Below are 25,682 nucleotides of genomic sequence, written 5' to 3' on the forward strand. Positions count from 1 at the left end.
TTTCTAACAGAATATCCCAGCAGAGAGCATTTGCCTGCCCAGAGAGAAACCCATCCCCAGGAGCTAACCACAATTTCAAACAACAGAAGAGCTTCAATACATTACAGAGTGCTGCATATTGGCTGGCTGCTTCTCAAGTTAAAGATTTATAATATATTTAATATGGATGAAAACTGAAACCATGAGTTGTAAACTATTCATGGAAGAGCAGTAGACTTAAGCAATCAGGTAGGGTCACTCGCTATGCACCAGTGGGGAAGAATAGATTCGGTATCATTCAGATCAATGCGCTTCAGTACATTCTCTTAAAACATCCCAATTTCCAGGCAGCCTGTAAACTCTGGCCATTTCCTGAAGCAATTAACAAAGTATAATGCAAAAGCAAAGCAGAGCTGAAAACAAAACTGAAATATCAACTGTAAAACATGGAGTGAACCTGGTGTCACGTCTGGCTTAGTCATAGCTGAGTGCTGTTAATCATCGACTCTTTGTAGCATTGTCAGGTGAATGTCTGAGCCTTGTGTGATTTATATGCCTGTTGTTCACTTTGCAATGCAAATGACTGGAAGTGCGTGGGGTCTGTTGCCAAACGTCAGCTGGGAAGAGGTAACCTGCAGCTTTTTGCACTCTGGGAGTATCTTGAGCTCCTCTTGAGTCATTCCCACAGGACGCATAACCTTTGTCTAATTTGTTCATAAATATCTGCTTGTGTAAGTATCACTGTAGTATCAGAATATCTCATCTTTCCAAATCTTATAGCATAACTCTTTGCACCATAAATATTTACAATAACAAGACCAAGCTCTGTGGTCACGCATCTGGTGGTATTGCTACTGGCACGTATAGACTAAGTGCCTAATGTAAGCACTTTGTACAGCTAAGTTCAAATGTGTTTGTTTTGGAAGGAATAGCTCTAAAAGAAGAATGAAAAGTAGTCCATGACTTTTGTGTGGGCAGACAGGATAATAGACGATACTTCTGAAAAGGGAAAGACAGTTTAAATCCTTTCATTTTTCTTGTACGAGCATTAATTAAATGTGTTGAGACAAATGATTCCCTCCATGACTCTGTCAAGTACAGCAAGTACCCTAAAGATCATCTATCTGTTACAGAAGTATCTATAGCAAAGCTCAAAGCAATGCCTGGGTTGAAATGTAGATGTTTTATGTATGTTCATAAGCTGCTGATTGTTAGATGTAAGTTCAGATTCCATGCTAGTAAAAGGAGCTTGGCCTTCATCCTGCCACGGAGTAGGAAATCCCTGAAGCTGTTGTGCTCAAGCCTCACACTGCAATCATCTGGTGCCACAGAAAGAGCTTTAAAATTATTTTTTTCTTCAAGCAGCTAAAAAGCTGTGTGAATTAAAAAAAAAAAAACAACAACCACCCACAGTGAAACCTTTAAGCTGTTGTTATTCTTTAGGTGTTTTCCCTTGTGTTTACCTTTATGTCTCATGTAGAGAACACTCTCCCCTCCTCCATTTCCACGCTGAACTTGTGTAAAACTCCAGTCCCCTCTCAGTATCTTTAATGTTGATCCAGCTATTTCTGAGTACCTAACGACAAAATTTCTGAAATATCTACTTGTTTCTCACCAGCTTTTTCTAGCATTGTGTTCTCTTTAAGATTAGAATAACCTAGCACTCCCTTAGGTAAGAGACAGTGGTGTATGAAACATTTTGCAGAAGGGAAATCTGTACATCGGTCAGTTGTCTGGTTCAGTCTGGCACTTCACAATATATTGTCTTTTAAGAGAATAATGGATTTTGGCAGTTACTTTAATGGGAGAATGCTGAGCTGCTGTTGGATGGAGGTATGTATTTTATAGAATCATAGAATGGTTTGGGTTGGAAGGGACCTCAAAGACCATCTAGTTCCAACCCCCCTGCCATGGGCAGGGACACCCTCCACTAGACCAGGTTGCCCAAAGCCCCATCCAACCTGGCCTTGAACACTTCCAGGGAGGGGGTCATCCACAACTTCTCTGGGCAACCTGTTCCAGTGCCTCACCACTCTAACAGTAAAGAATTTCTTTCTAGCATCTAATCTAAATCGACCCTCCTTCAGCTTAAACCCATTTCCCCTTGTCCTGTCACTACACTCCCTGATAAACAGTCCCTCACCAGCTTTCCTGTAGGAAATTTTCTGTTCTCTCAGAGTAGTGTTGTCTTGCTGTTGCTATTTAGTTTTTGGGTCACATTAATTTATTTGTTAAAGGCACTACATTCTTTGTTCAGGTGGGATGGGTAGGACTAACAAGCTTTATCTGAAAACAGATGTGATGCTAAGAAATCCAAAATCGATTGCTGTCTGGAACTGTGATGGTCCCCAGAAGATGAGACGTGCTTTAAATATCACCTTTTTACAGTTTGAGTAGAAAAGATATTATCATTTAATTTCAGAAAAATGCATCTTCATGTCCTATCATGCAGCCTGAAAATCTCTGTGTTTTTATGATGATTTCTGACAAATTTCAGCTTACCGTTCTGGATTTTCAATTTTTTAACAACCAGCGTGTACTTGTAAGTCTCTTGTAGTGAGGGTGTCAATGACTTGAGAAGTGTGATTTCCTGGATGCCTGCAGAGTTCTCTATACCTTTTCAGATCTTTTTTCCCCTTTCCAGAAGCTTTGTCAAACCTTTCTTTGTTAATCTGTAATAGTTTTTCTATGTTCTTTAGTGTTTTATAAGCCTATTTAATCAGTCCATTATACAGCAGTATAAAAGTCACTTGAATGATATGTTCTCCAATAGTCATAACTTGGCTCAACACCAACAGAGTAAACAGCTCCATAGATCTTTCTACATCACCACCTACTTATTCTTTTCTCAGACTTGACTTATGGGATAGACTTTATTTATTTCTCTATATCTGAGCAGCGATGCCATGTACCTCTACTCAGTTAACAAGTCTGTGTGACTGCAGAGATCTTCAGTCATCCTTTGATTATGTTTATCTTCAAGTTTTTCACTTCACATTAAAGGTGAATCGAGAGCCCACTGAGGTAACTCTGAGGCTTTGCTTTAGTGAGCCTCATTTCTGCCCGTGGAAACACCCAAACTTACCTGTGACAAAGATAGGTTGGAAATACCTTTGTCTGTTATCTGTTAATTAAATTAATAATTAGCATTTATTATTTAAAATAAAAACATGTTACCCTGACATCTAGTGAATACTGTGTCCTAACAACAGAACCTTTTATTAAGCTGACTCTTGCCATTCAGAAAAGCTGTCTTAAACTTTTAAATTGGTTCTAATTCTCCACGCACCTTCCTGAATGATAGTAACATATTTTATGAAAGTCTGGTTTTTTCACCATTGACTGCTGGGATTCAATGCAGTAACGTTAACCCATCATTGCACATTTCAAAACCTGACAAATTCATGTACCATTTGAAAGGAGACTTTCTCCAGTTCACATATAAAGGAGTTCATATTTGCTCTGCGAGTCATTTCTCACTTCTGAAATTCCTTCCCTGCTATGTGCAAAGGTTGTGTTAGGTTTCTGCATGTGGTTTCAGATTTACGGCTGCAGTGGTATTGCTAATCACAGGAGGTAAGTCTGAGATGGAAAAAGGAGTTAGGAATAGTTGGCAGTTCCCTGAGAAGCTGTATTAAATGTTCAGATATGAATCATTTCAATGAGGAGGAAGAATAGGAAGTATTATAAGAAAAAGTTTAGCTAAAAGCAAATTCTAAGTCTAAAAAGAGCAGAGGTAGAGGTTTGGTCAAGTTACTAAGGATGAATTATAAAGAATTAAATAGGAATGAGAGAAAAAATTTAGAAAAACCAAAGCACACAAAGATAAGCAAACCAAGAAGGTGCAGCATAAACTACATCGTTATGTAAGTACAACAGCAGGAAAAAAACCTTCCACTCAGCGAAGAGGGAAAGTTGTGATCAGATGAAACCTAAAATACGGAAATATTTAAAGCTTTCTTAGCTTCATTTCTCAGATTATCACTTGGCCAACTGCTATTTAGACTGGCAATAAGTGGATGAAAGCTCAGGTTAGACCAGTGGAAAGGCAGATGGGAGGGCACTTAAAGCAGTTTAACAAATTATCTGGATCATGACGTCTGTGCCAGGATATTGGAAGAACTGGCTGAATCAGTCATGTTACTAGGCAGAAGGGGGTTATAAAACAGGTAAAACCAAGAATAATCAGTACTGAAAGCAGGCCAACAAATAAAAGCATCTTTCCAATAAATACGTAGCTAGCATTTTTACCTAGTATAGTGTCTCTGCCTGAGTCTGTAAAATGAACACGGACAGTAAGAATTCACAGTGTGTCAGGAAGGATGAGCCAGTAATACCCTGACCTGCAACTTTCCAAGGGTTGCATTTCTTAAAACGAGAGAAAGCCAGCCAAGTATAACAGGTTGCACAACCATCTCTTCTCTTTCCCCTTTCTTAAACCCTTAATGCATCCTCAGTGCTAGTCAAAACACCCGCTGCGCCATGGAAACTATCTTCAGTGTACGTTCAATCAGACAAATGGTATAATGTCTCCAATTATAGGTGTGTAAAAAAAAAAAAAAAAGAAAAAAAGGAAGGATATTATGCAAATTATGAAGACCCAAGCAGAGTTCTTCAGGCAATCTGTATGCTGTCACCCGTGGGGACACACCTCTGCTACCGCAGGGAGAAAGTAGCAGCAGGCAGGATCTTGGTGCGAGGCGATTGGAGCTCATAGGACCTTCTCTGCTCCTCAGCTTCCTGACCAGGCACAGACATGCACTGTCCATAAGGGCACAATCTCTCTCTCCTTTGCTGATTTTTGCAAAATGATGCAAAACCGGTAGCTATCATCTTTTTTTTTTTTTTCCAATGTATTAATGCTTCAGCACTTTCCAGGAGAGCTATGGATTCCTGTGCAGTCTATTTATTAGTCTGCTTATAACAGAATGCTGGTTTTAGTTACTTTTTGTGGACTAGAAATATGAATTTCCAGGGAGTCTGTATGCCATACGAGGAAAATCACTGCATTAACCGTGCGGTGTAAATGATGACTGCAGAGGACTGTACAATGTCTGCGATTAATAATGGCCCTGGTATTGCGGGAGACCCAGACCAGAAATCATTGTTCGATTCTGCTAATTACGGAATTACCAAATCTTCATGTAAAAGATGGTCTCTTTTCTGGAGGGTTTGTAATCTATGCTTTAAGCCAGTGGAAGGACTTGTCAAGCAGGGGGTGGGCAGCGTAACACAGATGATTATGTGCAATTAACCTGACAGTGGCAGTCGCAGAGCATTCTCTGCCCTCTCAGCTTCTCCTTGGGCATGGGCTATGGCTGCTTTTAACAGTGGGTCTCAGATTTTCTTATCCCTCAGGCTTTCTCCTTTCTTCAGAGGCATCTTCGGAGCCTGTAATTTCCTTTCTGAACCTTTCAATTTCTTCCTAAATCTTCTTCATGCATCCCCACGGCCTTTTTACTATTTTCCTCTGATATTCATATCTGTCTTAGTTTTGGTTTGCAAACTAAAATACCTTACATTTCAAACAGCAGTTATAGGAAATAATCACTAATAAACTTTCATTGTGCCCTCTCTCTTTTTTTGTTTGTAACATGTTTGTTTTCCTTCTCTGCCTGTTATCTCTTTAAGTTTATGATTCTTATGGCAGAGATTGGGATTTTTTGCACCACCTGCTAAAATAGGATTTAAATCTATTGGCACCTAGATGCCTGTTATAGACCTTTGTGAAATGATATTAAAAATAGAAACACTAGAAAGGTTTTGGTTTTGAATACACAAAAATCAAACTGTCTGAAAACTTACTGCAAAAGAATATAGGGTTTGCCTGGGGGGAAGTAAAAGAAACTAATCTTCCTTGATGTTGGATAGAAATTTAGAGAGTTTTTATTGTAAACCATTATGTTATGTTTGACTATGCAAAAAGTTGATAAATAGTTAAATTACAATAGAAAAAATCCTAAGAATGGCCAGGTGCATTCCAGTTTGAATTGCATTGATAAAAGTAGGACCAGCCTGAAACTTTTCTGAATGTTGAATTTAATTCACCTTGAGTGAGTCTTACACAAGCAACACTTAAAGGATTCATGCCATGCAGTTCAGGCAATATATTTTTGGTAAGTGGAAGGTGTATGTATGTGAAATAATAGATATATGAGGGCTTCTTTTTCTCCTTTGGTTTAACTTCTATCTCAGTAACACCTAACTAAAACCAAAAATTATGTCTTAGAAACATCCTTATACATCTGAAAACACTGCTCCAGTTGCACTGGTATTATCATCCAAAAGATCAAACTTTCAGGACAGAAAAAAAATCAGAAAGGGCCTTTGTACAAGTTCTGGTCCGGCTTGCCTGCCTGCCTGCCTGCCTTCCTTCCTTCCTTCCTTCCTTCCTTCCTTCCTTCCTTCCTTCCTTCCTTCTTTCCTTCCTTCCTTCCTTCCTTCCTAGTTTATTATTCACATATTTCTCACTGCAAGCATATTAAATATAACATGGAGATGATCAAAGCAGCTGAAGTTTAGGTACTGCATTTCCTTGCCAACAATTTATAGCAAAGCAGATGTGCATGCAAATCACACCTATCTTAATTCCGGAGATCGCTATCTCAGTCAATTACTTTAAAATAACTTATATCTTTGAAACATAAAATGTGATAAAGAAGCTTTAATCTTGGATAAGGAAGGTGTCAGTAACTACCCAACCAAGGGCAAGACTGAAACATTCAGTCACATTTTCCAGGCTTTATTGACCTCATGGGAGCTCTCAGTAACAAATCAATGACAAGGTCTTCTATGTGTAAGAGTAAGAATTGTGTGCATGTGTGTCACAGGTAATAAGATGTGTGTCTTGTATTACAGATGATTTGCTTTTTAGGCAGATGTGTTCTAAAGAGCATGAAAACCAGTGTTTTCTCTACCTGAAAAAAACAGTGCCATTTTAACTGAAAATGCATCAAAAGAAAAAACCAAAACCCACAACATGCTTCTACACAGAAAAGCACAGAGAATGAAGCATCAAAGTCCATGATACTTTGTACAACTGATTTTTTTCCCCTTTCCTTTGCTTACTTACGCCAATTTTATGGTAGTCCTGTCTCTGTAGAAGCCCCTTGTATTCGTGTATGTCCTGGTTTTGGCAGGAATAGAGTTAATTTTCTTCCTAGCAGCTGGTTTAGTGCTGTGTTTTGGATTTAGGATGAGAATAATGTTGGTAACACTCTGATGTTTTAGTTATTGCTAAGCAGACAAGGACTTTTCAGATTCTCATACAGCCCTGCCAATGAGAAGACGGGGCGCCCAAGAAGCTGCGGGCGGGGACAGCTGACCCAAACTGACCAAAGGGATATTCCATAACATATGACATCATGCTCAGCATATAACTGGGGGTTGGCCGGGAGGCAGTGTGACTCAGGAACTATCTGAGTATCAGCTTTGGGTGGTGAGCAATTGTGTTGGGCATCACTTTTTTTGTATATTCTATTTTTTTTCCCCCATCGTATTAAACTGTTTTTATCTCAGTCCATGAGTTTTACTTTTTTTTTTTCTTTTTTTTTCTTTTTAATTCTTCCCCCCATCCTACTGGAGGGAGGGAGTGAGGGAATGGCTGTGTTGTCGTTTTAGCTGCTGGCCACGTTAAACCATGACACACTTCTGCCTTCTTCAAAAGTTAGTGCAACCTCCATTACTCTCAAGAGTCAGTCTCTCCTAAAGAGTCCTGTCAGAAAAGGCACTCAGCAATTCTGAAAAATAACTGTCAAGACTTTGATTTCACAGTGACATAATGTGTAGTCTTCACCTTTCATTTGGCAAATCTTGTTGCCTAAGCCCTTCTGTCCACAGTTGTCAAGCATGTATATTTAACCCGTGATTCCTCGTGTGGCAGATGGTGTGATTAAAACCAGGTTGAGTACTAGCTACTTTCAGAGGTCCCATAAATGCTTCTAGTCTTCTAATGTCATTTTTACCCTCTTCTTGAGGGACAGAGAAGTTCCTCTGCAGTTAGCACCACTGACTGAGAAGATGTGTTAGGCTATCCCAGAAAAATGACCTTTTCACATACTGAGCAGGAAGAATTCAGCAACAGCAGGATGATTTTGCTGTGGGAACAACTATGTTTCTGTCAGAGCAAGCGTCCTTGCATGGACCTGTATGCTGAGTACTCAGGCTGCTGGTGTAATATTTTTTTTTTTTTAAGTCTCTAGCTTATATGTCCATTTAATTTGGTACCTCTTTTCCCTGTCCTCACCTGTTCTTTGTTATTGTAATTACAGCTGGTTCAACAACAAAATTTTTAACATCTTTCCCTTCTGCTGGACATCAAAAGTATTGATTTAACACGTCCCTTCTGTGCATTTCTTTTCTTGTTCCAGGGTTTATTGGAAAGCAGACTGGTAGTTAAGACACATGGTTTTTTTGTTCTCTGTATGTGAAATCCTGATAGGACACATAAACAACAACCGCTGCTCTGTTTCTACTAAAAATAAAAAAAATCTTGCCAAGTCATACTCCGGTTATCTCTCTACCACGGAGCACAATAACCTATTTGCTCTGAGTAGGAAGCATTTTCCCCCCATAATTTCTTCACATCTTCTCTTTTCATTTCCTGGGTTTCATTTGCAAGCAGTTTGATGGTACTTTCTCCCAAACCCTGGAACATCACGCATACGCTGCTGCTTTTAAACCCCACCAGGTTCTGATGAAAAAAAGATACATTTAGAATCCCAGTCTGGTGTCCACAGTGGATCTTTCCACTGATACATCATCAGCAACAGTTCAACAATGGGCAAAAAGACTCCCAGGAAAAGGTTTTTAAATTGGAAAAATCCTGTGTATATGTCTAATAGAAAACACTTCTGAATAATAAAAATACAGTTCCTGGTGATTTACACATGGCTTATCTCCCTAGAAAAGAGTATGAACAGAATTATTTCTCTATAGCATTAAGCAAACCAGTAAAAAGAACAGTTTTAGTTTGCGATGGTACGTATACATCCTTCTCGTGTACCTGTGCCTCCGCTGTTAATCTTTGATTTTTTTTCTCTCATCCTACTGTTCTCTGGTAAATTTATGCATGTACTCACGCATTGTCATAAGAGCTTTGTCTTACCCACTCTGTTTTGTTCTCACATTTTGTATATTTGAAATGAGTTAAATATAAAAGGAGAGAGAAAACCTCTGTGGTAGATTTTCCTTCACATTATCTCAGAAGAGAGTAGTTCATTGCTATGCTAATGGGGAGCACGTGGCGCAGGGTAATTGTTACAAAATATTCCTTGCAGACATCTATCATCTTTTATTGTCGAACACTAAATATTCTGCTCACCGTAAGGATGTAATTCACTCTGGGCAATAAGACACCAAGCTTCATGCTACTCTAACTGCAACCAGCCTCTGCAGTGTTCAGCCATGGTGGTGCACGAATAGAGTCCACTCTCAATAAACCACTCTGCTGCAGCGTGGGTGCTGGCAATAACATGTACTCACTTGAGGAAGGTCAACTGTGAAATTAATTTATAAGAGAGATTGACAGGTCACAAAATCTCTGATTTGATTCTAACAGGGCTGATTTACTTAGAATGCGTGTATGGCATATGTTTATAGAGTGTATAATGTGTGTAGTAAGGGTACGGATATAATGCTGCTCTACAGAACTGAAAAATTTCCATTTTCCAGGCAGAAAGAACAGCCTTATATTATCCATGAGGTCAGACTAGATGATCATAGTAATTCCTCATGGCCTTAAAATTTATGAGTAAAAGCAGAGTGGTCCACAAAACCTACTACCATCTTAACTAGGCAGAGCTGGTTTTCCTTGCAAACATTTAGATGAAGCAGTAATGGTTGTTATTGAAAAAAAAAACACCAACCAAAAAACCCCCTCTTGAAGCTCCTTTGTAAAATGAGGGAGGCATAATAATCATTCTGAACTACCCAAGGGTATTTTGTGGCTTATTTAGTGCTTTCACTGCACATTGAAGATTCTCCTATAAAAGGCACTGCTATATGTAAGTGCTGAGTATTGCTATTATTAATAAAGGACCATAATGGTTCTAAATTTAGAGTTATGGTTCAATATAGAGTTTAAGCTCTTTGCCTGGGTTACAGCCACGAGGGCCTGCAAGTAAGCAGTCCCCGTCAATTACCGACAATGACATATGTACAATAGTGCCTGCTTGTGTCTCATTATTTTGATTTGAAGACACCGTAGCAGGAACACTCAGAATGCTAAAACCCCAAGAGAAGATGAACGTGCCGATAACAAGAGCATAAAGCTGTCAAAGACAGAAAACCTTGAGTATGTCTCCAAGCAGGGCTTTTGCCAAACCACAAGCTGAACATGCCCTTTGAACACTGTAACATATAGTGTACTCTATATCTCAAATATACATGTGCTAGCAAAAAAAAGCCCAACCTGTAAAAATGTTAAAAATAACACTTTTCTGACATGTTTTTGGTTTTGAACAACCACCTTTTGAAAAATGTAAAGATTACTTATGTTGGCAATCAAGTCTGTCTGGAAGTGTAGGGGCAACGTTAGGAATTTTTGTTATCTTGTAATGGCCTATTAAGTATTTATTAGGCCACACATGATCATTGCTTGTTTGGTCTTAACTCCAGTGCACACAGCCACCTGTACTGGTTTGGCACATTTGGGTGTAGAGAGATGAGAAGACCCTCAAGGAACACGGGCAGCAGGCGGGCAGTGGTGGCACGTGGCCGCTGGTGACTGGGATGGGTGAAAGCAGCAGGAAGGGGGCACAGGCCCCACGTCCACTACCATTGTGTCCAGTGTGGTGGCCCCACTGCTCTCCTTGGTGAGTAGGAAGGATGCCTTCAGGCAAAGTCTGCCCGGTGGGTGTAATTCTGTACTGCGATTCCTGCCCTGCAGGGGTGAGAGCCGGAGGACCTCCCATTTACCACAAGCTGAGGGAGTTGTATTTTCTGCAGATTTACTCTAGAGTAGCTCATCTGGATTTGAAAGGTTAATCAGAGAAATCTTGAAAATGTGGTTAGTGCTGATGGGTTGTCACCAGCGTTCCTCCGGCAAGAACTTTCAAGTCAATCTACCTAAGGGGGAATTAAAACGACCCTTCCATGTGTTTATGAGGAATATTTTGTTTGACAGGGGCTAACATACACCAGATGTAAAACGTACTGCAAGTACAGCTTCTCCTGGGAAAACAGTCAATGAGTCCATGTTTAGTGGTTAAATTCTTTGTGTTGTATCAGCTCTTGTGTAAAGAAGAGATACCTGCTCTTCTATCCTTTAATTTATTAGAGGAAAAGAAAAAAGTATTTGAATAGCACAGATACCCTTCCTTAGTAAAGGTTAGACATGCTGATAACTCAGTCATGTCCTCAAAAATAAGTACGTATATTTGACAACCACTATTTTTCCCCATAAAAGAAACATTTGTGCTTTTATTTTTGGAATTCACACTTTGACTTATTCAATAAAATATAAATAGGCACCAGTGTAGCACACACTCACAGCAAGAACAAAACGCTGTCATGAAAGTGATCTACCACACAGAAGCCTGCTGTTACCATTTCTTTACTCTGCAGGCTCATGCCGCTGAAAAAACTGTGAGTCAAGCCTAACTCTTTGCAATCAGAAAATAAGATGATGATTGAATTATTTAACACACGAGAAACCGAAGTGATATGAATCCAAAAGGCCAGCAAGTAAGACCAAGTACAGTGTTGAGGATTGTCAAGCGTTTCTAGTCTCCAGAGACATTTGTAAATCCTCTACCCACGAAAGTGGTATACTGTTTATCTCGGTCAGGCTGCCAAATAAACTATATATTTATATATCTTCCATTCCAGGCTAAGCTTCATGTCAAAAATGTCATCAGGAAATATGAAGAAACACATGGTGATAGTACCCTTTCGCTTTGTGATTACATTAATTTTCTTCTCATGGCGGTTCATTTTCCGTATCTAGGTATGCCCACTTGCATACCTCGTTTTCAGGCACGTGGAACTGACTCTTCTGAGGTGTGTGGCTGAACTCATGTTCAGTCTGAAGATGCTGAAGTTTTGCTAAAAGACTTTTTCAAGCCAGGTAGCTCTCATTTTCTGGATGCTTCCTGCACTTCCTGATTTCTTCACACTCAGACATCACAAAAACCAGCCCTGGTCAGGGGTCCTGCCTGCAAGGGGGCAGAGAGGAGGGTGTTTCAGGAGGGAATTTCAGGGTGCTAATGGAATTAAATATACATTACATTAAAATGAATGCCTGTAAATGGGGAAGAAAATTGCTTTTTTTTTGTGTAGGACAGGCCAGGGACAGAAAACGACAGTCCTGCCAAGAGATGGACTTCCCTGTTCCTTAAGGAAACTAAGCATGTGATCTTCTGAAGATCTTGACCCCTCTTTTGACAGCCTTGTCTGGCTCCCTGTTTTCTCAGGCTACGATTCAATCAGCTCTCCAGCCTGCTTTTTCTCTGTTAGGATGAAGGTGGTAAACACCTTTGAAATTGCTGTAAACCCTCTGCTGTCCATGCAGAGCAGATTAGCTTTGGCTGTTTGATGGCCCTCCGGAGGTCAGCTGCAGCAGTCCTCAAGCAATCGGGACTGCCTTTGCATGTGATAACGGTGAAGTAGCCTTCATCTTCCACTCTCGTACCTTTGTTATGCACATGCACAGCTTACATCCTAGGGATCATCGAGCTGCAAAATCACCTAAAAATAGGAAATGCCAAACCTGAAGCTGAGACAATTGTAAATTAGGGAAAGGACAAATTCTTACGTGAGGGAATAATACTGCCCCGGAGGGAGAGAGTCTTTCTCAGCCTCTGCCACAAAACTCCTGGCTGTTGCTTGTCTGCTGACTTTTCTCAGATGGCCACTGGCTGTAAAGATAACATTTTTTTAGCACCTGACTGCGTACATACAAGTTGGATGTATCCATTTCAACTGGGTCTCAAGAATTGCTTCCTAAAACTGCCTATTTCCTCTTCATTGCCTTAAAGAGAAAGTAGATGGCCAGCTCTGGAACGGATGCCTACACCAAGTGCATCAAAGCCTCGATGAGTCCCAGCCCCTTGGTGTTTGCTGTTAAACAATATTGCAGCATGCAAGGCCTGGGGCATCACACTGAACAACTGAAACAAAATGTATTCATTGAGGTGAGTACTGTTTATTTTATTCGCTAAATGATGTGGTAGAGCCTATAAAGAACATGATGTCATATGACCTTGTAGTTATTAACTGTCTCACAGTGAATTTGCACAAAGTGATGCTGTCTGCAAAACCTTAGTTCTACCATTTTTAAACTTTTAAATCCTTGACTTTGCAGCCTTCAGAAGAAATGCCTATGTATTCTTGGGTTTTTAGAAGTCATACTGAAAAAAACCTCAGAAATTTTCACTTGAGAAATTGTCGATCGACAGAACTGGAGCCTTCTATCGCACAGATCTTTGTCACTTCAGCAGCAGAATAACTGATAGCAGATTATCATCACTTGTGCTTACCAGAAGTAAGGAACGAAAAGTGCTTTTTCCAAGGTACTTTACAGCCCATGGCTGATATCAGAAGAGTGGTGAGGTTTAAGAAGTTGGAGTTATGCTCTGCATTTTGAAGAGGAAGTTCCTTTGGTGGTCAGAGATCCTTTTTGACTACATCTATTATGGTCTCTTCCTCAGTCCTCTGAGGTCAGTTCTCTCTCAGCTAATCTCAGTCTTACTGGCTTCTCCTGGCTTCTCATCAGGTCTTAGCCATTTCTTGTCTTAACCTAGTCCTTCTATTGTTTCCTCCTTGTTCCCTGTTTTTTTGCATCAGGCAGCAGTCTTCTCTTTGCTGCCTGGGTGCCAGAGCTGGGAGTGTTTCAGACTACTGAAGGCCATGTCCTGAGGTTTTGTTCTTGTGTTTTACAATCTGCAGCTCATAGCTGGGCAGAAGAGTGGTGGGGGAAGGTGCTAGTTTTGGAAAGGATCGCTCTCATCTGCTATGTAAAAATGTGATAGCTGCAGGCAGGCTGCCTGCAGTTGTTCTGGGAAAATCAGCGACTCTCCAAGGAGAGGGAAACCTTCTAGAAGTTGTTCCCAATCTTCAACAAGTGGCTGCTAGGCATTTTTAACCTATGGTTGGTTGTAGGCTCTCTCTGTCATGCTCCCAGAAATAGGAACAAAGTGTGCGAGGGTTGGTGATGGTACGAGGGAAATGCACGGGCATTGCCACCAGCTGGCTTGAGATCAGTCTTGTCAATGGACGGAGGACATGTGAAAGCCTGAATTAGTCTTGAGAAGGCTGGGCTGGGCTATTGCTTAAGGGTGGATTCTGTCCTCTGCCGGAGCGTGGGTCTTTATGGTGATCAAATTATCAGTGGCATAATAAAAGACAAGGCAGAGTCCATGAGGTGATGGCTGAAAGAGTCAAACTTATTTTTGTTTACTATGGTGTTTTCAGGCAAAAAATTCCTTTAGGACTACAGTAGTTCACACAGACTTATCCAGCAGGGTTCTGTGCTTCCCTGACTACAGCTGAATGCACTCTGCCGCCGAGCAGTTAATTTCCCTTGACTGTCTGAGTCACTGTGCATAGTCCCAAACCAAGCCAGCTGTGTTCAGGTGCCCACACACAAATTTAGGTACCTCACTTGTAGCACACTGATTTGAAACTTATTATTACTATTATCACTAGAGCCATGACTTCACAGGGAAAAAAAAATCAGTAAGGTTTTACAAGAAAAGGAAGATACTCTGCTAGTTTTGCATGTGCCTTGCAGCTTGTTAATGCTACCATGGAAGCAGTCTCTGCCCCTTTCCATTGAGCTGCCTCTGTGCAGTCTCTGTAAGGATGGGCCATCAGGCACAGCAGCCAAAGTCTATGAGAAAACATAATATATTTGGGGGCTCATGTCTTCAATGTGTTTAAATGTCAAAGAAATAGAGTCTGTCTGCCCTGCCACTGGTTTTCCTGAGCATCCCAACCTGCTGCAGCACCATGGGAGGAAGGTCAGTGCAGGGAGGGGAAGTGCTCACAGTCCTGTTTCGAAATAAGGCACAGGAAACTTCAGATTGTGCTAGACCACCCCAAAGCAGTAATTCCTGAAAGTTTTGCTTTAAATGTTTCTTGCACTGTGCTGCAAAAAGCAGCTGCCAAACCGTTGGCAGGCTTGGTGTTGAACAGTGAACTTAAGCTGGGAAGGGGCAGATCATTTAGTAGTGACACCACATAATTTGTTGCTACTGAAGTCCATATTTATCCTATTAATAAAGAGTTTGGCATTAACATTTTGTGTAAATGAGGATAATTTATTAAGTGGACAAAAAAGAAACCAAGGGAAACAGATTGCTCCAGAGAGCAAAGAAATATATCACTGCAAACATACATAATGAATGCAATTTATAAACCACTTTTAATTAAAAGTTTCTAACTTGAATGATTTCATTTGGTTGCAAAATGTGAGTATGTTTTAGTAAGCCAAACTTCTCAGTTGATCTTTAGGCCCCTCTTAAGAGAAAACAGCTACTATGTTTATATCTGTCTGTTTGTCTTTAAGAAATTGTTTATTTATAATTTACCAAAGTGGTGTAAGCACAGTGTTTGGGGGCCGTGCTTTTGTTCATCAGTGTTCCCCCTGAATTCATTTCCAGCTACTTAAGCCTTTTAACAATCACAGTTATTCTTTACAGGACTGATGAATAACACTAATACTTGCTTCATGCTTCTTATAACAGACTCGAATAACTATCCCCTACCTTGGGAACACGAACACTTACTGTGTCACTCTTGAAACATACACTATACATTATCATAGGTTTAAATACACACATAGAAAAGATGCATCTGCTACAATGAGGAGCCCGGTGTCTTCAGATGGTTGTTTGCTTTGAGCGTATTAGTGAAGAAGGTTGTCTTACTTCTGTCTCATAAACCTTCTGGTTTTGCACAACAGCTTGCTGCACAGACTGAAGCAAAACTGTGTTCTGAGCTTTTGAAAGCATTGAGCAATCGGAGAGAAAGTTGGGCATGAATGGTAAAGACCAGTGTTTTCTACCTTATGGTCTTCATTGCTACAAACAACACGTATCCACCTGAGATGGAGCAAGGACAGCTCTGGGAATGATCCATCCACTCCGCCTTAATTTTAAGGTTCAGTATCAACAATTCAGGAAAGTCTGGGGCTTGAAATAGAGGTTGGATGTCCAGTCCAAAAATTGACTTGATGTTCCTTTGAGATACTAAGCTTTTATGGAATGTAAAAAAATATTGTACTTAAGCAGAGGTTGACCTACTTATCTGGTTTGGGTTTTTTTGGTTGGCTTTCCCCCCGCCCCCCAGTGTGTGTGCTATGTAGCCTCCCCTTGTTGTTCTTTCTGACCAGTAAAACAGACTTGTTCAGCTGATTTTTGGGTAAAGATGGTATACTTTGTATTTAGTACGCTTGGGAAGTGGTAGGTGAGACATGAACCTGTGACACATCTGACTAATATTCCCTCTTCCTGATTCCAAGCACATTTAGACGTTGATTTATTCCCTGATTACCTTACATTTTGGAGTAGGATCTGTGAGATTTAGCTTTGAACCACGGAAAAATGTTTCTCTCTCCACGTTTAACGGAACTGAAGGTGCTTTTCTATCAAAGCACCACAGTGAGATTTGCCCAGGTGACTCTTCAAAAGGCTGAAGAGCAGGGGGACCAAGTCTGTCCTTGGAGTGTCATTCTGCACTCCCACAGAGTACAGAAATTCACTTGTGAAACTTTTTTTAGTAAATGAGCAGAAGTTATCCTTAAATAACCTTTAAAAATGATTAATAAATAAAGTCATTATAAAAATAAAGGCCTTGCATCTGTGTGAGGAAAAAATGGTGCGAGCCCTTGCTAATACCTGCAAATAGCTCTTTGTTGATGTGTATTAGAAGTTGCATTTGGCCACAAGAAAGTGAAAGAAGCTGTATAAACCAGAAGAAGAAGAGGGCTCTTGAGTACCTTTTCACTGAAGTTTGGGAGTGAGAAATTTAAATTTCTAACCTTCAAACTAGAAGCCCTCTGTGCAGATCCTGAGAATTCACTGTTCAGCTTTCATGAAATGCTGAAGTTTGCAGCTTCTCTCTGAGACATCGAAGTCAGGATTTCTCCCCCATTCATTTTCTCTTTCTTCTTTCTCTTTCTCTTTCTCTTTCTCTTTCCCTTTCCCTTTCCCTTTCCCTTTCCCTTTCTCCTTTCTCTCTCTTTCTCTTTCTCTTTCTTTCTCTTTCTCTTTCTCTTTCTTCTCTTCCTTTTTTTTTTTTTTTTTTAGGTTTAGTTAAAAATGAGAAGGTTTATTTTACCTCTGTTTTAGCACCTTAATCTTTTCCACAGATGTAAACAGGTTTCAGTTTGCCAGCTGGCCTTCCTCCTGGTTACCTGCAGTTCTGTTTGAGTAATCTCACAGCTTGAAAAACTGGCGTAAGTATAATATCATTTCATTTGATATTGCAAGAGTTTCTTTCCTTTTTTTCTCCACGTAAGTTTTGAGAGTCAGGGAACATTTTACGCTCAGTGATTTCCCTCCTACATCATCATTTTGCACTGTCAAGTGTGCAAAGAAAGAGCTAGGAAGCTGTCTTGGTCCTTTTTGTAGTGCTGATAATCAACGTGCTGCCCTTTGCGAGGCCGTCATGTTCAAGTACAGGATCCAACACCGTCTGAAGGAAACTGCCAGCACTTATCTTTGAATTGCTTTTTCTCTGTGCTCCAGGCAAGTGTTGACATTGCTTTTCGGGCTTTTGTAAGGAGACCACAGTCTTGGCTACACTGATCTGAGGAGCAAGCAAAGCATGGATGTACTTGGACTTTCTTACTGCAAAGACTGCTTATACCCATTTCAAAACTTCTCTCAGGCCATTGCACTAAAGTTTCAGAGTGCTTTGATTTTCGGATGACAACATGTGATGTGGGGAGAGCTTTCGGGCTTACTTCACCCTAGTCCTTATGTGTCACGGATGTGGTCTTGGTGTGCTTATGTCTCATCCTGCTCCCTACTATGGTGCCCTGCATTCATTTAAGTCATTGCCTACCCTTGAGACCATCACTCCCAAATAGCAGGGACATATCATCGTACTAAAAGACTATTCTAGGAATTGGAAATGTTATCATCAGTGCATGGACAGCATAATTTTGCTGATCTTCCCATGCAAAGATCAGATTTTTTCTCCCCTGCCGTTCTTTATTTCATAAATATCTGGAGTTAGGCAGCTGCCAGGAGGTGGTGCTGATGTACTCCTCTTGTTCATGAGCTGTGTGATGCCTCTGAGCGCACGGAAGTTTGGCTTTGGCAGGCACACACAAGCTAACAGCATTCAGTTACATTTTCACATCAGTTAAATTTCATGTCACCGAAGCTTCCTGCAAATATTGTGCTGCTGTATTGACTCTGCTGTGAGGGAGAGCTGGACTGTGGTCTGTCTTCTGCTTCTAAAACACATCGCACATCCTTCCAGGTACCAGTTTCCTCATCTGCAGGATGGCAGTATTGATATCTAGAAACTCCCTAAGAAAAGCATCAGAGATTAAGCAACCAATGTTCAGATCAGGCAATAAAGATACAAACTGCAAGTGCGAGTTGCTCATTTTGTAAATGCAAATGGTTTGGGTGAGGGGTTCAGAGTGATGTACATCAGTTTGAATTGCATTGCCTGGGAAAGGTGGTGATATTTCCCTTGTACTTCCCTGCATTGGAGTGTTCCCACGGGACCTGGAAGCTCTGTGAGCCCATTTCACCCAGTGAAGCAGTGTTTCAAGTCGATGTAATCAGACCATCACCTTCAATACTCCAAACACATCCCTGTTACATGGTTGCCCTGGAAGACTTAAAGCCCGTTCTCTCCATGACCATCTCACAACTCCTTGGCCCTCACCGGGCTGCTGCTCCAGGTCCAGCTAGTCTGTCACAGCCCCTTAGTTTGCTGCTGTGGCTTCAGACAATATCTGCCTCACCTCGGACTTCTAGGTGATGACCAGGCCGTTGAAACTCCTCGTTTGTGTTCTGCATACTCAGCATTGCCCAGAGCACTGGGCTCCTGCCCTCACAGCTCCGGCAGGCTCCTGCCTGCCCCACTACCCTGAACATCTTTCCCGCTGCTCAGCTGCTGCTCCCCTCTTTTCTGCCCTTGTCTTTTGTTGATAACTAATATACATGTTATAAACTCCCTCATCTACTTCTAGAGCTTATTCTACAGAAATATGGCTAGCAACCTATGGTCACACTGGCAGGTACGAGCTGAAGAGAACTGATACTAAAGAGCCAGTGACTGCCTAGTATATCAGCTCTTTGGGGTCTCCTCAGATGATGATCAAGTAGACCCAGCTTGCATTTCTTGGTGTGCAATTAAATCATTGCTGTTTCTCCTCATGGCTTTCCTTCTGTCTGTTTTTTAATGTCTAACGTACAACAATTCCTCATCTAAGTATGTTTTCTTGTTCATCTTTCATCTTTTCCTATAGGCAGCACTCATCTTCTCGCTGAAGGTCTGCTTCACAGTCATGCTCTGAGGCTTGTTGTCTGTCTTCAGAATGGCATAATCTGTAACAAATGTACCATGTAAGTAAGTTAAAAATACATTGATCTTTATTCCTGCTCTGTTTGTGAATGCTTGATAGGCAAAGAAATATTCAGGAAGGCAGCGTTATAAAACTCTTGTGAGCACGAAAACTAAACCCATCCTGTTAAGCCAGTGGTATAAAAGCTTTGACTTCATAAGGACAGATAGTTTGAGTATCACATAAATGCCCTCTCTGGGCACTAATGCTCAGATTCACTGCTTCCAAGTACTTCAGAATTTCATGTATGTATTTTTTTCTTTCGCATTGTATTGGGTTTGGCAGAGATGGAGTTAATTTTCCCCACAGCAGCCCTCGTAGTGCTGTGCTGTGTGTTGGTAGCGAGCAAGGTGTTGGTAACACACCAGTGTTTTGGGTGCTGCTGAGCAGCGCTGGCACACATCAAGGCTGTCTCTACAACATCCCCCGCACACCAATAGGCTGGGGGTGGGCAAGATCTTGGGAGGGGACACAGCCAGGACAGCTGACCCCAACTGACCAAAGGAATTTTCCATACCATATGACATCTGCTCAGCAATAAAAAGCTGAGAGAAAGCAAGAGGAAGGAGGGGGCATTCATTATTTACGAAGTTTGTCTTCTGGAGCAACTGCTATGTGTACTGAAGCCCTGCTTCCCGGGAAGTGGCCAGACATCTCCTGCTGATGGGAAGTAGGGAATAAATATATTTTTTTTCCTTTGCTTTTGCTTTATTAAACTGCCTTTATCTTGATCCACAAGTTAGGGGTTTTTTCCATCTTATTTTTCTCCCCTCCCTGTCTTGCTGAGGAGGGGAGTGATAGAGCAGCTTGGTGGACAGCTGGCATCCAATCAAGGTCAACCCATCACACATGTAAAGGTCTGTCTCAGCATGACATCATGGCAGTTACTCCTTCCCTTTGTTGCGAGTCTATACTAAAGTTAACTGTAAATTCAGTCTTGTAACTAAGTTTAACCTGCAGAAGAATACATACTCTTAAGGAAGTTTTTGGCATTTACTGAAGTTCAGTTCTCTCTCAAATGGCCTCATTTAAAATACTGGGCTGTAAGGCAATCTTGAGAAGTGAAACTCATAACCTCTCATGTTTCTGCATGGATGGAAAGAAGCTGATGCTCTGATTGGTTTCCTACACAAGTCTCTGGAGAGATAAATACAGCAAGGGAAATAGCAAAGACCTTACTGTACAATAATCTGTTTCAGTAAAGTCTGCTCTATAAGAAGGATTAAAGAACTGTGACCAGGATCAAGTCAAATGTGAGCATATGATTGCTAGATAGGAGAGGGGCAAAATTGCTATGGTATTCTGCTGAAGTCTAGAAGAATTCACAATATCCTCTGGGCTGCTGTTGCAATGACCAAATAAATGCCTTTGTGGTTTTTGTTTTTAACCCTATGAATTAGTTTAACCTGGTGGTTACCCCCACTGCCCCTCCTCCAGCCCCCTTCCTCCAGTAGCACTAAAGCTTTTTTCATAAGGGTAGTTTTTGATGAGATTTGGTCGAATAAGTGCAAATAGCTTCATCTGTTTTGGGTCTGAGTCACTGATGAACTCAAATATCTCCAAATAGTCATGTCAGGAAATATTTCCGTTCAGACTTACTTTCTCTTGTCACAGATCATCACCAGACCAAGTTTTTCAAGTCATCTTCTCAGACTGTCTCTGACCCTTGAGTAACTCTACAAGTTACACACTTGTATCTCAGCATCACCCTTAAAAAGAGGTGTTTCCAAGTGTTTTTCTCCCTAAGAAGCAACAAAGCTTTCTGTTCTTGCCTTCTTGCTGGATTATGTTTATGACAGTCCTATTTGACAAGTATAAGTCTCAAATTGCTTAGGGTCAGGCTTTAGCTTGGAGTGGTACGAAAGAAGATCTCCCTGGAACTAGTAATTTATGCCATGGTTTACTTTCTGCTGAGAGACCTGAATAAATTAGTCTAATTTGCATTAAGAGAAGATTTAGTTTAGATATTAGAAAAAGCTTTCTCTCTAGAGTGAATGCAACATGCGCGGTTATAGAGTGTCTTGAGTTAAGTTCATGCAAGCAAGTTGGATATGTGGGGGTCTGGAGACAGGGACCCTGTCTTGGTGCAAGGAAGGGTAGGGTAGACAAGAGGTATTCAACCTGATGCCTGTCTCTGGCTGGCCCAAAAGGGTTCATGAGGGTGCTGGCGTGACTTATTCTGGTGCACCAGTGGTCTGCTCTGGGCCAAAGTCTTCCTCAGCTCTCCCTTACCAGGCAGGTCCAGGGCTGCTGTAGGGGCAGAAGGAACGCACGGGGTAGGTGCAGCTCGTCCAGTGCTCCGACAAACTGGGCTTTCTGTACCCACAGCCTCGGTCCCCAAACACCAGGAGAGGTGCGGCGGGATGCCACACTCCCCCGTCCTTGGAGGAGGAAGTTAAATGTCTCACTGAGGGCTGTCCTACGTGACCTCTTGAGCACCTTCTGGTTCTGCATTTCAATGATTCCATTACACAATAAACTAGGAAAAAATAAAACTCCATAAATACATCACCTATGACCCTGGAAATGGTAGTTTGCAGAACTGCTTTCCTGTGTTTTTCATTCAAGGCGTATTGTGCTGTTCATTACAGTATGTCAGTGTGACAGTAGCATTATTCTCTTATTTACAGTTCTTCCTTTCTCTTCAGCAGTGAAAATGAAAAGGAAATCAATGCCATTAAAGAGAATAATGACAAACTCACCTCCTGCAAGGTCTGTGCTCATATATTTATTTTTTTCTGAATTCTCATCTCTGAATGTACTTGTACAGATGTGATGGAAGAATGGAGGAAAGCTCCAGGAAAGCACCACTGCAGAATAGAGAAATACCGTGGTAGGCCACTGCATTTGCAAAAGACTGAGAACAATCTTGTGTTCTACATTCCCCTCTGCCCCCCTGACCTTTACAAAAATCTGCTGTATGATTAGAAATGTCAGGGAAGAGGCTCAAGGAGATCAAATTAAATGACACAGGAGACAAGGGGAGCTAGTACGATTCTGTACCAATCAAACAACACTCAAACTTCAGTAACATCATTGTGTCTTTCAGTCAATCTGTGCATCATACTGTGAAGCCTCAGATCAAAGAGCTGTTAAAAATCCACTGAGGAAGTTCTCCATCAGGCAAGAGCCTGTGGTCTCTTGCAATTTATTAAGTCAGAGCAGCACCTAACACTGAACTGTGCCAGCAGGGCAATATTTCATTGCCCTTTCTGTGCAATTCTGAACTAAAACCCTTTTATGATTTTCCAGATTGTGAGCAGAGTGTACAAAGAAGGGCACAACGTTCGGAAACCACTTGGGCTTTCAGAAGTGAGAAGGCTGCAGTGTGACTCTATATTCTCTGCAAGAGCCTCGTTCCTCTGTGCTGCGTTGCTCAGTGGACTATATTGACCGTGCAGTTCCTCCCGAGCATGAATTTTACCGAGGAAAGAAACAGCCGAGATGATAGAGGGCAATGTGTATATCCAGCACAATGCCTTTGCTCTAACGAGTGGGGCAGCCATACAGCATTTAGAGTTGCTGACTATAAAGCATGAAACACATCCCATTTGCATACTACTCTCAGGGAGGGTGTTTCATTAGTGAGGTTCACTGTCTTTGTACTGTACCAGTCACTACCTCTGAAACAACCCTGCTGGGCTGATGGGAAGCAATTTAGATGGGCTCAAAAATGGTTCAGTAAGATGAAAATTTTCAGTGGATAATTACCAGGCCAATATTTCATAGGTCTGACTGCCTGCTAATTAACATACCTTCACTAGATGTGCCTGCAGCCAGAGTAGAGCCTATTAAGGAGTGAGCTACCAAATTATGTAGTGAATACTCCAAGGTAACTTCGTCCAAAGAGAGGTTGCCTATGTGTGATGTGGCTTGGAGGTGCTGTATTTTGGCTGGATGAAAGGAAAGCTAAGCTAAACTGAAATGGAGAAAGGTGCAGCAGGCGGCTGTATGTTCTGGGAGCTGATCACTGATCACAGAGGAGAACATCGGGGCAGACAGTGATGGGTGTGGGCTGTAATCTGAGGGTAAACATGGAGAAGAGCACCTAGAGCAAATGGCAGTACTGGCACAGGAGCAGAAAGCAATAGGTTTTGGCACAGTTCATAAATGTTAGAGTAATGAAGCTGCAGAGCAGGGGCATGGCCATCTGCATGCGCTTGCGGAGTCAGGACATCTATGGTCCCCAAAGGAAAGAAAGCATATAAAGGGCTGTTGTATGCAAAGAGTGTGTGTGTTTGTGTGAGCCAGAGAGAAAAAGGGCTTAGTCTCTCTTGCTGAGAAGGAAAATTGCTGTTGGCCTCCCTGTTGAAAGCACAGAGTCTGCAATTGTTGGTGCAATAATTTCATTACAGCACGTTCAGGTACCTGGTGGTGATGCTCCCAGTGTACAGAGGTTGCACACCTTGCAAGGGAATTTGTTGAGACTTTCCTAGTAAGCACTGTATCCTGTATCCTCAGCACATTTCATACATCATGGCTGGTTTCCCCTGGGACAAAATATTTCTGTTTCAGCTGCATTACCCAAGAAATACACCTGCTCCTTTATGTAATCAGCACCATCTCTGCAGAAGTGTAAATAGCTACACATTTACCTGACACGGCAGATGTTAAACATGCTTGTAAAATGGCAAGTAATGATTGAGAATTAGCTTTGCAAAATCCTCCATAAATGTTATAAATAAATAAAATAGGTAAAAAACACATCTTTGTGCAGTTTTCTCCATTCATTTGCATTTATGCTGCTCTTGAGAAGCAGAGTCCTAGATAATCTGTGCCCATGTAAAAGTACATATGTTTTTATATGCTTTTAACCATTTTTCCTAAACTCATGTAGAACCACTCCATGTTGGGCATGTATGTACACACACATTAGAGAAATACATTCATAAATATAAGGGTAGATAATTTGCATGTGTGTATGACTGTGTGGTATGTAGGGTTGCAAAGGAGGACGAGAGAAAGTAGGTTCACTGCCATTTTACTGCTGCTTTTGAAACGCTTTCATTGCTACCTTCAAAATGCTGCCAGTTCTTCAATTTGATGGAAGACTTTGCTGAGGAGCAAGATGGGAGTCACCAACACCTTGGTGGTGTCTTGTCTCTATGAGAGAGAATGTCTCCTGGCTTGCGGTATCTCAGCTCAGCAGTCACTGGCAGCTGGAGGAAAAAGTACATCCTTACCTTCTTCATAGCCTTGCAAACCATAGTCTTATTTTTTCCCCCCACTACCTCAAATGTTCTTCATGTGGCCAGAGGAGGGATGTGCTTAAGGACCTTACCTGTAATTTCCCTGGCAACAAGCTGTTATGTTCTCTTCTCACATAACACATTCATATTACAGGCAATGTGTATATATATATATATATACTGTGTGTGATTTTATATGTACAGTATATATATATGTGATCTTTTAGATATATGCACATGAACTCATTTATGTGCATACCTGCATTATTTTCTAAAGACTGGACACATATAATTTAAAAATAAAAACTATAAGTGCTTTGTAATTAAATAATACAAAACCTATTTATTTCTGTTCTATAGTATATAATGTTGATATGGATGATTCCACAGGACTTTAGAGGTATGTGTGTTGGGATACCTCATGTAAACATGCTTACCTTATATAAGGCGTGATTGCATTATTGTATGTGCATATCATTTAATTCCGTAATGCAGGAGCGTATATACATTTATATATACTTTTAGACTAACCCCACCAGACATCAGGCTAAGTTCTTCTCAGCAGCTGAATGCTAGTTTGAAAGCTAAGGCACCGCATGTGCTGTTTATGCAACGCAGCTACTATAGGAGAGAAAGCTGGTGTTTAAAATCTGTAAAAAGATGCTTCAGCAGCTGTGCTATCAGCCAGTGAGCGTGGCATTCCCTTGCTGCTCCCTTCAGCCACAGAAGACCGTAATTCAATAGAATGCGAATCCTTTGCTGCCTGAAGCAGCCAGGCAGCAGGCCCAGAGGTCCTTTCAAATCAGGGTTTTTACAGTTCTTCCTAAGCCACAGGAGATGCTGGTGCTCTTCTGCTTCACAAAAAGACAAGCAAAACTGCAGCAACACAAAATCATGGAAGGAACAACTCAGGAAGCTCAGCATAGCAGAGAAATGGGGACAAAAATCCTGCCCGTTACTGTATAGTAATGCAAGCAATACGA

This window comes from Grus americana, chromosome 3 (genome assembly GCF_028858705.1).
Source record: "Grus americana isolate bGruAme1 chromosome 3, bGruAme1.mat, whole genome shotgun sequence".
Taxonomy (NCBI): domain Eukaryota; kingdom Metazoa; phylum Chordata; class Aves; order Gruiformes; family Gruidae; genus Grus; species Grus americana.